The following is a 12460-nucleotide window of genomic DNA, read 5'->3' on the forward strand; positions in this document are numbered from 1 at the left end:
AGCCTAAACAGGCAGTCAGACATCCCTTGAGGGATCCCAGATGAGAGAGGGTGCAGGCTGGACTGAGGGACACCCCCGCCCCCTTGGCACAAATTTCGTGCACTAGGCCTCTAGTGTCATATAAATGGAATCATAGCATGTAATCTTTTCAGTCTGACTTGTTTCATTTCACAATATGTATTTGAGATTCATCCATGCTGTACATCTTGGCAGTTTGTTTCTTTTTATTGCTAAATAGTATTTTATTGTATGGCTGTACCACAGTTTATCCATTTCCGAGTTGAGGGGCATCTGGGTTGTTTCCAGTTTTGGTTATGAAGAACAGAGCTGCTACAAATATTCCATGGATAGGTTTTTGTAGAAACAACAGTTTTTATTTCCCTTGGACAAATACTTAGGGGTGGATGCATATTGCTTTTAACCTGATATATTTTGAATATTATTTAATATTAGCATTAAAAACACATGCAACATATATACCTTACAAACCTGCTTCTCTGGAGAGGATGTACTGGTATCGCAGGCTCTCGCTCATCTGTCATTGCCCAGAAATATCCTTGGCATTGAGAGGTGTGAGTTCAATTTTTCTTCTTTCTTTTCTAATTTCCTAAAATGAACAACTATGTATTTTCTATCTAATAATGGGGAAACAACAACAACCTGTGGGTCCAATTTTGAAAGTGAATTTATAAAAGTTATGCTGGCTTAATGTTTTTCAACTCTTTTAAGATTTTGTAACTAAATTCAAGCAGCAGTTTCTTAAGTCTGAGTTGATAAACACAAGCTGCCTAAGGAGCATTTCATTTAAGGTTTTTGCTAATACTGTTGCTCCATGTTGATATAAAAAAAATTCACTTATAAACAAGCTTGGCAAATGTCTCTGACTTGACTGGTTATAGCAATCTGAAAGCATTTCATGCAGTGAAATAATTGGTTATGTGGATGAACGACAGGAAATAACTAACTGGGTGTTTAAACCGTGTGTAAATAGCCATCGTGTGATTTCCCAAGAAGAAAGATAATAACAAACACAGACGGAAGTGTAAATTCAGGAAACTTAATACAAGTTTATAAAGTTCCTTAGCACCCAACTCTGTCAGACTGCTCCCCCTATAAATATACCTGTGGGTGTCTCAAGGCATCTGGCCTCTGATTTATAGGCAATAGCAGAGTAATGAGATTAATTTGAGGCATTTACCATATAAAGTCCCATCATGTTTTTACTTTTGGGAGTTAGAGGGTCCTTGTTAAAGAAAATCCCTGGCATATATTGCCTTGTGTTATGGGCGGAGTGGTGTCCCCCCAAATCCATGTGTTGAAGCCCTAACCCTAGATCCCTAGGATTCTGCTCAGACAGAGCAGCTCTTCCTCGTTTACTCTATGCTTAGCTATCCTTTCATTAAGGGTCATTTTCAGCCCTTATTGGACCATGTGTAGAATTCTCATCTATCTTATGCGTCCTGCTCATGCTGCCCTCTATTTCCAGAGCTTGATCTCTCCTTAGAATTTTGAGAAACTTTCCCATTGATCATCTCTTTCACATTTTCTCAGAGGATATCTTTTATTAGCAAATATGAGGTGGCAAATAATTTTTAGTTCTGACAATAATGGCTTGGTTTCACATTTTATTATTTTGTGTTTGTAGTTTTTAATAAGCACTTGTCTCAACTATTGGAATACCCAACGCCTATAATGTATTATAACTATTAAGGTATATAGAAGCAATGTCTTTGTTCAATTTTTAAAATATTGTTTCCGTTTTTATAGAGTATCAATGAACTCTATAATATCTTGTGTTGTCAGATATTATAGACTTTGGCAGGGAATAGAGTCTAATAAATACTTCTTCATTAATTATAAGGGTGAATAATAAGTTAATAAATGGGAATTAGTGTTAAGGTTTAAATTAAAAGGAAAAAATGCCTTAGAACCACCACTGAAATTACATATACAAATATTGACAATGATGTTATTAATGATCTGATTCTTGGATGTGTGTGTGTGTTACCATAAGCCAGGGTGATCAATCATTTAAGAGTGGAGAGAGATTGGAAGACTTTGACAAGTGGCAGATGTAGTCTGTAAATGTAGTTCTCTGGTAAGTGATCAAAGAAAAATAGAACTATTTTACTCAACCAAAATGGTCATGAAAATCTCCTCTAAAGAGGCAATATTTGAGCTGAGATTTGAAGGATAAGCAGGAGCTATTTCAGCAAAGTAGGAGAAGGGGCTGGCATATACACATTCCAGACTGTTGAGAGAGTTTGGTGAACACATGGGCTGGAGGTAAGCCAGAGACCTGTGGAGATATGGCAGTGGCATGTGGGTAAGACCAGACAGGGCAGGAGGCCACAGTTATGGGGAAGTTCATGCAGGGATCCTGCCTCTATCCTGAATGCAGTGGAAAGTCATCCAAGAGTTTTAATCAGGGAATGAAGATGGTAATTACTGTGGGACTTGGAGAGGAACCAGAGTAGATGAAAATAAATGTGTGCTATAGACTAGTCAAGCAAAAGATGGTGGTAGCTTAGACCAGCACGATGATGAAAAGATGGAGAGGTCTGGGTGGATTAAAGAAATCTATAGGAGATGAAACTCATACAGCTGGGTGAGGAAGGATGTGAGAGACGCCAATGAAGACTCCTCCATTTCTGCTTTGAATGACGGGAATTGTGGTGAGCCATTGACTCTGATGGGAAGCTAGAAGAGAGTCAGGTTCAGGGAAGATCAGGAGGTTTGGTTGTGACCTTGTCTACTTTGACATTTCTATGAGTTACTTAAAAAGAATCAAGTTGGCATTTGGATATGCAGGTCTGTAGCTAAGAAAAGGAGTTTAGGATAAAAATAGGTATTTCTCTATGAGTCTTCTGAAAAAGAGCAGTAAATAAAGCTACAGTTACAAATGAGCTTTTCCAAGGACAGAGCATTGGGTGAGAAGATATGAGAACTCAGGCTGAGTCTTGAAGAACGCTATTATTTGTTGGTGTAAGCAGAAGAGAAAAACTTGGATATTTGGTCAATACACTCAGAGAGGTAGGGGAAAAATCTGGAGAATACTTATAAATGAATCCTCTGAGAGGTAATTTATTTACAAGGGAGTATCAATAAATTTGAATATTATTACAAGTAAGGTAAGATGAATACTAGGGAAAATCTGCAGGCTTTAATGACATGGAGATAGTTGGTGCTGGGGAGATACATAAGCAAAGAGCCAGACTGAAAGTGATTGGCAGTGCACAGAAAGTGAGAAATTAAAAAATAGAGAATAGATGACGGTTTTGAGAAATATGGTTGTGAAAAGGAAGAGAGTCAATTACTAAAAAGGGTTGAAATATTGAGGGATTTTTGCTTTATTGTTTATTTGTTTTAATAGGACAGATTGAGAGCATTTAATAACAGTGTGAAGTTGAATTATAAGAGTAACAGTGTATGTTCCCCAGAAGGAAATAAGTCGACCTTGGATAGGAGCAAGTTGTCCTTGTTCAAAGCAGGAGAGAGAACAGAATGGCTGCTGATGAAATAGGTTTGTATGTTTGGTCTCAGGGAAATGGACATGCTCCTAGCTGAGAGCTTCTATTTTTTTAAGTTAACCTATTAAATGGGTGTTAGAAAGAGAATTTTAAGATTTGCAGTAGACATGTGAAGAGTTTAGTGGGAGAGGTGAGTTGGCCAGACAAACCTAATAGGATTTCTAGATAAAGTGATTGCTTCAATTAAGGATGCTGGGGATTTTTTTTTTTTAAATCTCCCCCTACCCAGGCATTCTAACCTTGTTTTGTGTAATTTTATTAAAGCTCAGCTGTTCAGAGCATAGAGTTGAACCCACCCAGGGTTGGAAGAGAAAAGAAAGTTAGGAATGTACAAGAATATTAGCAACACAAAATAGCAGATCCTCTATAAAATCAACAATCTTAAGAATCATTCCCTCCCCCCACAACCAATGCCTATTTAAAATTTTTCCTCTCCCTTCAAAGTTCTAATTTTTCTCTTCCTTCCATTACCTTCTCAGAATCTGAAAGCCACTCCTACTTTATAGAGAAAACTAGAGGCCCGGTGCATGAAATTCATGCTGGGGAGGGGGTAGTCCCTCAGCTTGGCCTGTATCCTCTCACAGTCCGGGAGCCCTTGGGGATTTCCAACTGATGGCTCCCCATGGGGAGTGGGCCTAAGCCATCAGTTGGACATCCTTACCGCTGCTGCAGAGGCGGGAGAGGCTCCCGCCACCACTGCAGCGCTCACCAGCTGTGAGCCCGGTTTCTGGCTGAGTGGCGCTCCCTCTGTGGGAGTGCACTGACCACCAGGGGGAAGCTCCTGCATTGAACGTCTGCCCCCTCATGGTCAGTGCGCATCATAGCAACTGGTTGTTTCACCATTCGGTCAATTTGCATATTAGCCTTTTATTTTATAGGATAGAAGTGGTCTGACAGAAATTTACCTATTTCCTGAGATCAAACTTTCAAATTTGTGATTAACATGCAACCTGAACTTTATGTAGAAGAGAGTGAAGAAATGAGAGGGGCTGATGAATTGGTGGTCCCTTTCTCCACTTGTTTTTACATAAATATTAATAATCTAATCAAGTTTCTAAAATTCCTTTTAACATAGATTTGCTATTGTTTCAAATAATTAGAAAATTCTCCCACTAATATTTCTACTTATTTTATTTGATCTTTCACTTTCTTATTTTAATGAGTTTTCATGGTAAAAAAAAAAAAAAAAAGAAATGCTTTCAAATAGCTACTATGGATATATGGTTTGGAGACTCCTCTCATGTCCTTGAGTTATGACAGTGACTGCTTAGCTAAGATTTTTAAAGTTGATGCTAATGAGGCCAGGCCTATTTAGTGTCACTCTCCTCCCTGGCTTCTGACTGGCCTTTCTCCTCCAGCTCTAGTCAACTCTCCCTTGTAAACAGACCATCAGTCTCACAGAGGGGTGGAGGAGAGTGGAGCAAATGAGACTAAAAATACATCAACGCTGTAGAAAGAAAATGCAGCTCCCTCAATGTGCTGTTCTTTTTGAAAGAATAAAATATCTTCATAAGTGGTTTAGTGTTTTCAATGTAGCTTCACATCTGTTTTCTGCCAATTTTGAGGTAGAGAAAAGACCATTATTTTTTCCACTGTTCAGATGTGAAATCTGAGATTCAGTGATGTCCAAGGGCTTACCCATCAAAGTCGTATTAATCATGTCTTTAATGTTTGGTATTTCTGATGCTTTGACATCTGGGGCCTTGCTGACCCTGGAAAGACCACCCCTCTCAGGGCTGGACAATTCCTAGAGATAGTAAACAACTCATCTGTGACTGTATTTTCAAATACAAACCAACCCATCCAGAGCCCATACTCCAACTACCACCAGCTTCAGGCTCTCACACTTCACCTACTGAGGGCCAAGTACAAGACACTAGGACAGCTCATCTGCTCCTGGCCTGCTGAAATGATTCATACAAGCCAACCCTAAACCTACTTACTCTTCCTCCCCCATTCCTTCTGGAAGAAAGCACAATAAAGCTCTTGCCTATAGCTTTTCCCGCTCTCTCCCTCTGCCTCCTGACCAACCCTGGTGCTTCTCCTTTGGCTCCCATGTGGCATGTTATGCCCCTCCTCTCAGGAACAAGGGGTCATTTCTAGCAATGCACTATACTTTAAAGTAGTTGTGTGACTTGAAAGTGGTGAAGCCAGACTTAGAATCAAGGTTTTAGATTCTTTACATTTTTACCATTCTACTGAACGTGGGGTGGTGTTGGGGTTGGGGGCAGGGAGGAACCATGTCTACTATTTATTAGATTCATTCATACATTTAAATATTTATATTGGGAAAACCCATAAAATGCTAGGCTGTTGCAAGAAATGAGTATATTATAAAAATCCAGTGGCCCTAACGCTATAAGGACCAAAGACCGGTCACCAGGAGGCTGTGTGCGCAGCGAAGCTTGCGCGGATGGGTGGGGACTTGACTGGGTCTCAGGGCGCAGTGGGACTTGGGGGAGTCCCGCGGTACAGTGGGGTCTGGGGTCCTGGGTCTCGCGCAATTTCCCATGGGTCTGGGTCTCATGCGATTTCATGTGCTGGGTCACTAGTATATTGATAAACTATAATAGACAAAGGGGGGAGGGACAGAAAACAAACAAGTAGATCAACATATGAATATATAATATATAATTACAAATTGTGAGAAGTGCTATAGGTGGAAAGGAGCACTCTAATAATGTATGGTTGTCTGCTTAGATGGGAGGTCAGAGATTTTTTGAGGAGCTAATATCTCACCTATGATTTAGAGGAAATGAAGATCCAGCCAAGCAAAAATAGGATAACACAAAAGCTCAAAAGCCCTTAGAGAAAGATGATATTGGTTTCTCAGAAAATGGAAAGAAAACCAGGGTAGATATAGCACAAGGGAGAATAATGGAATGTGAGACTGAGGAAGTAAGGAGAAGTGAGATCATTTCAGGGTCTTGGGGGATATGGAGTTTGAATTGTTTTGGGTGGACATTGGGAGCTATGGGAGGGTTGTAAGCAAGCGAGTGCCATGATTCCTTCATGTATGTAAAGTTCACATTGACAGCTGTGGAGAATGGATCCAAGAGAAGAGGAAGGCAGGAGACCAGTTAGGAGGCTATTTATATAGATCAGAAAAGATGTGTTGATGGTGACTAGGTCTGAGGTGATGGCTGTAAAGACAGACAGAACGAGATAGATTTAAAATATATTTTTGTGAGGGATTGATTGTGTGTGTGAGGGTGAAGTGAGGAAATCAGAAGGGCCGGGAGTAACTGGAAGGGTCCTGGCTTAAGTAATTAGTCAGATGATGATGATACCATGTGCTCATATGGAGAAGACTGAGAGAGCAAAGTGTGTGTGTGTGTGTGTGTGTGTGTGTGTGTGTGTGTGTGTGTGGTTATAGATGTAATATGGGGGGATGAAGTAGAAATTTAGAATTCTGTTTCAAAAACACATGTCAAGTTTTTGGCATATCTCTGAGCTCTTTCAGTGGAATAGTAATAGTTGCCTATGAATCTGCATTTAAGATATCAGAAGGCTGAGCTAAAATATATTTTGGAAATGAAAGCATAGAGCTAGCATTTCACAATGTAAGAAAGAATAGTTTATCTGGGGCCATGTATAGAGAGAGAAATAAAAAAATTCATAACTGATACTTGAGAAGCTATAACATTTTAAGGTAAAGTTAAGGGGAAAATATAGAAAGGAAGAAATAGAAGTTGCCAGGGATAAATGAAGAAACCAAAAGGTGGACCACTTTGTAAGGTAGGAATTAGCGTTACTTAAAAGACTCAGAAGCTAATCCAACAAGTGATAGAATCAGGATTCAAACTCCGTTTGTCTGAGTTCAAAGTTTCTATTCTGATTGTTCTACCAAGCCTTCTTTTCGAAAACAAAGATAATATTTGATGATTATATATTCTCAATGTTTTCCAAACTTCCAGGTTGTAAAGTATCTCCTGGAATTCTCATTTAAAAAGATTTTCTAATCCCTCTCCTTCTGATTAAAGAAAATTCCCTTTTTAAAAAATCCTGTAGACATAGGTAATTATAGGTTGATAGAAAGATGAAATAATTTAATATAGTTTTGTCCAAACTTGCTGCAATCAGAGAGGTTAAATGACCTGCCAAGGTCACATAGCTAGAAAGAGTTGGCATTTGAACTCAGATCAATCTCATGAATAATAAAGAAATTATCCTCACTAATGCTTTTAATAATATATTCATACCAGAGGCCGGATGCATAAAATTTGTGCAAGGGACTCGGCCCTCACAGTCATGACTTCATCCGGAAGGTCGTTTGGCTGACTGGTCTAATTAGCATATTATGCTTTTATCATTATAGATTAATGCATTTATATATTAATAATTTATTAGTGGTTAAGGCTTTAAAAAAATAAAAACAGATCTCAAATTATGAGTTACATGTTATAAGAAGAATAATACTTTTGTAAAGCATTTGAGGGAAAAAATAAAGTTAAACTATAGAATCAACCAACCAAGAAAAAATAGATTTTCAGTGACATTACATAGAGATATAATTAGACTAAGATAGAAAATGCATTGGAGTAAATACTTTTGTCATTTTTCTTTGACTTGCAAAGTGTGTTAAATTAATAGGAAAAAGAGAAAAAGAGAATAAACAATTTTGTTCTGTTACCTATCAACTAAAACTTGTTTTAACCAAAAGAGTGATTATTTTTATTTGTATTATGTACTGTATTATGTATTGTAGACAATGTACTGTATTAAGTAGACAATGATGCTGATTGTTAAAGCCTAATATGACTAGTAAATGCAGGGTTGGGCAAAAGGAGGTTTACAGTCATGAGCACACAGAATGCAGAGTTTATTCTTGTATTGTGGAAAACCATCCTAAAACAGAGGACAGCCATATGATTGTAATGCCTGTATTTGTATTTATGATCATGATGAAACTTTTAATTGATTAATTTGTCATCATTAGAGAGGTGCATCTAATAATATTTAATGACTCACTAAGTGAATTCCATAGTAAAAAGGTTTTGCAATAAATTGAACAGGAAATCTTTTTAAATGAGCCATCTGATGGTACAACATAGAATAAACAAGTCAAACCTAAATTATTCTACACACATTCTCACAACAGTCACATTGTAAATGGTGATATAGATACAGCCTCGCATTGTGTATAACATTAAATTATTGTCATTAATATTATTTTTATCAGTTTTTTAGCTCTATTGGTTTGTTTTCAATTTATAAATTTGTTTTGAATTTATAGTTACATGAAAATTACAAACATGTTTTTAATGTTTGTACATATTTAACCAATTAATTCCAACATTAGAAGTCCATTATATTTTTCCTCTTACAAGGGGTACCTGTACAATCAGATTTGAGAAATATATATCTATACATATATAATATATATCTTTAATGTGGTTTTATGTCACATTCTTAATTCATAATATCTTGTTTTCCATTTTATATTCATAAAATATTTTACTCAAGGTATTTTCTAAATTGCATTTTCAGACATTTAATGTGTAGGCTTTACAGACCTGTGTTTTTGCAGATAAAGCAAAAAGAAAAGGAATAGTTATTTAATTCTACATTCCCATAGATGTCAAGTCAATACATTCATCATGTGGCTGTTAGCTTTTATTTCACACCCATGCATACTGTCACATGGCCCACAAATCCATAATACAATGGGCCATTGGGAAAGATGAAAAGCATTTTCTTGAGTTCAGCTATTATGGATTCAAAAATCTCAGTTATAGCCAAATTTGTGATTGCTTGTAAATTCAGTGAAGAGATAATTCTTTAGAGATGAAGTTATCTGTCATCTATTCAAATAAAAATGTGAGAAGCCCATAGGATATATTATGTTTAAATGAGAGGTGAAGGAAAGGCAAGAAGTGCTTAAATTATGCTTTAGATAGAATTTGTTATTCTCACCCTTGCATTGTCCCTCAGTAATATAATTCTTTATTAGGGCTTAAAGGAAAAATGTTATTACGTGTTTATTTTCCATTTTTATGTATATTCCTATTCTTGTCCTTTTCTGCTAAAAAAAAAATAATAAAAATCCCATTTTAAATGATGGGAACTACTGAGGAAAGTTGTCCTTGAATCATAATCAGGACTTATATGTGCCCTCTAAGTAGCCCTAATCCTAGTGACAATAGTTCTGCAAATGAGTCTTTTTTCAAGATACTTACCTTTATTGAGGGTAAGAAAGGATATTTTGACCAATTCAGGTAGCATGATTCCAGGATTGTATCCTAACTAGAGGCCCAGTACACGAATTTGTGCATGGGTGGGGTCTGGCTGGCCCGATTGGAGAAGATTGGGGCTGGGTCTGTCTGGAGGAGGAGATGGTGGAAGGTTGGCTGGCTGCCCTGCCCTGATCAGGGCCCAATCAGGGCCAGGCTGGCTGGAGAAAAGGGGCTGCGGGTGATTGGCCAGCGGCCCCTGACCCTGATTGGGGTGGGGGACCCGATTGGGGGTGGGTCTGGCCATGGAGAGGGGCTGTGGGCAATGGGCCAGCCAGCCCTGCCCCTGATTGGTGTTGGGGGGCCGATCTGGGGCAGGGCCATCCAGGGGGAGGGGCCACAGGTGGTAGCTGCTGGCCTTTCCTCTGATTGGAGTGGGGGGGCCATCAGGGTTGGAGTTGGCTGAGGGGAGGGGCTGTGGGCTGATTGGGGTGGTGTGGGCTGACCGGGAGTGGGACCAGCCATGGGGAGGGGCCACAGGCAGTTGGCCAGCCTTCCCTGCCCCTAATCAGGGTCAGGGGCCAATCTTGGGCGGGGCTGGGTATGGGGAGAGGCTGCAGGAGGTTGGCCAGCCTGCCCCACCCCCTATTGGGGTGGGGAGGGCGTTTGGGGGTGGGGAATGCTGGGGGAAGGGGCTGTGGGGGTGTTGGCTGGCCACCCCACCCTTGTTCGGGATAGGACAGGCTGATTGGGAGTGGATCCCGCCAGGGGGAGGGGCCGTGGGAGGTTGGCCAACTGGCCTCACCCCTCATCAGGCCAGTTCACTGGCCGCAGAGGGTGTCATAGTGACTGGTTGTTCTGGTAGTTACAGCATTCCAGTCGCTGACTTTTTATATATATAGATATCTCAGTCATCAGACATTGACCCACTGAATATTACATAGGCAGGAAGTAATAAGTGCTCTCTTCAAGAAACACTTTTCAGTGGTTGCCATGCTAGACTTGCAAATGGATTCCTAAACACAAGAGCAAAAAACTCATCTCAAGGAACACATCCGAGCTGTCACTTTAGATCTCAAAAGCTCAATTCTCTGTTGACCACATTCACTAGGTAGGCCATCTGTAACTGGTTCCTATCTCTTTCTAGTTTCATCTGGCCAGTTAATGTGTCTTTGGCCTGATGCTCCAAGAGCCCTCAGTGCATATAAAAAAACAAACTAGGGGCCCGGTGCATGAAATTTGTGCACTGGGGGGGGGGTGTCCCTCAGCCCAGCCTGCCCCCTCTCACATACTGGGAGCCCTCAGGGGATGTCCTACTGACGGCTTAGGCCCGCTCCCTGCTCCCCTTGGGGAGCGGGCCTAAGCCGCAGTCTGGCCTCCCTGTGAGGCGACCGGGCTGATCAGGGGAAGGCATCACCCAGCTGCTACAGCCACTGCCAGTCACCGCAGCCACCAAGGTGTTTTCATCAACATGGACTCCAGTCCCTTCACCATGAAAAAATGACAACTTTCTTTAGGCATTTTCAAGATGTGTCTTTCATAGGATATGACATTTCTTTATCATTTTTTTTTTTATCCTCACCTGAGGATATGTTTCCATTGATTTTTAGAGAATGTGGAAGAGAAAGGGAAAGACAGAGAGAAACATCAAAGTGAGAGGAACACTTTGATTGGTTGCTTCCTGCACGAGCACTGACCTGGGCCCCATCCAGGGAAGAGCTTGCAACCTAGGTACATGCCCTTGGTCAGAATTGAACCCAGACCCTGTGGTAGGCAGGCCGAGGCATTATCCACTGAGCTAACCCGGCTAGGGCAGGATATGATGTTTCTCAGCCCCTCCAGCTGCAGACCCTCGTTTTTTTCTCCAGGAGTGAGGTAGAAAAACCCTACATCACCTTCTTGGATTCTTATTACCAAGTTACTAAGAATATTACCAGTGGCATACAGGGACCTTAGCCAATAAGCGGTCAGAAAAGGTGTTTTCTCTATAGTTCACACTGATCCCCGGCTTGGCCCCTGCCCAGGCCTAAGGCCTTAGGCCGGGCATTAGGCCTGGCAGGGGACCCCCAGCCCCGTGTGATCACTGGTTCCACCCCTGCCCAGGCCTCAGGCCTCTGGCTAGGGCATTAGGCCTGGGAAGGGGACCCCCAGTCTGCTCCAATCGCCTGCCCAGGCCTAAGGCCTCTGGCCAGGGCCTTAGGCCTGGGCAGGGGACCCCCAGCCCCAGGCGATCGCCGGCTACGCCCATGCCCAGGCCTCAGGCCTCTGGCCAGGGCATTGGGCCTGGACAGGAAACCCCCAGCTTGCTCTGATAGCAGGCTCCACCCCTGCCCAGGCCTCAGGCTTCTGGCCGGGGCAATTGCCAGCTCCGCCTCCCCGGGTGGTGTCTGGCGTTTCCTACCCTGCCTCCCTGGTCCCTGATCTGCGGCCTGGATCCCACGGGCGGTGTCTGGCGCTGCCCGCCCCACCTGCAGTATGCAAATTTAACACCCATCTTTTTTGGGTTAATTTGCATACTCTTCTGATTGGCTGGTGGGTGTAACAAAGGTATGGTCAATTAGCATCTTTGTCTTTTATTAGTGTAGATTGATAATTTTGATTGAGCTGATGGAGAATAATTGCTCTTTTAGATACATTGCAAGTTTAACAAAAATAGTGGGGCTTCAACAGGATGAAAGACATTATATATTTTATACCATGAATGAAACATTTTCTCAGCTGTGTTCATTCAATAGAAAATTATGTATAACCCATTTC

This window comes from Myotis myotis, unplaced genomic scaffold (assembly GCF_014108235.1).
Source record: "Myotis myotis isolate mMyoMyo1 unplaced genomic scaffold, mMyoMyo1.p scaffold_m19_p_9, whole genome shotgun sequence".
In the NCBI taxonomy this organism is placed as follows: Eukaryota; Metazoa; Chordata; class Mammalia; order Chiroptera; family Vespertilionidae; genus Myotis; species Myotis myotis.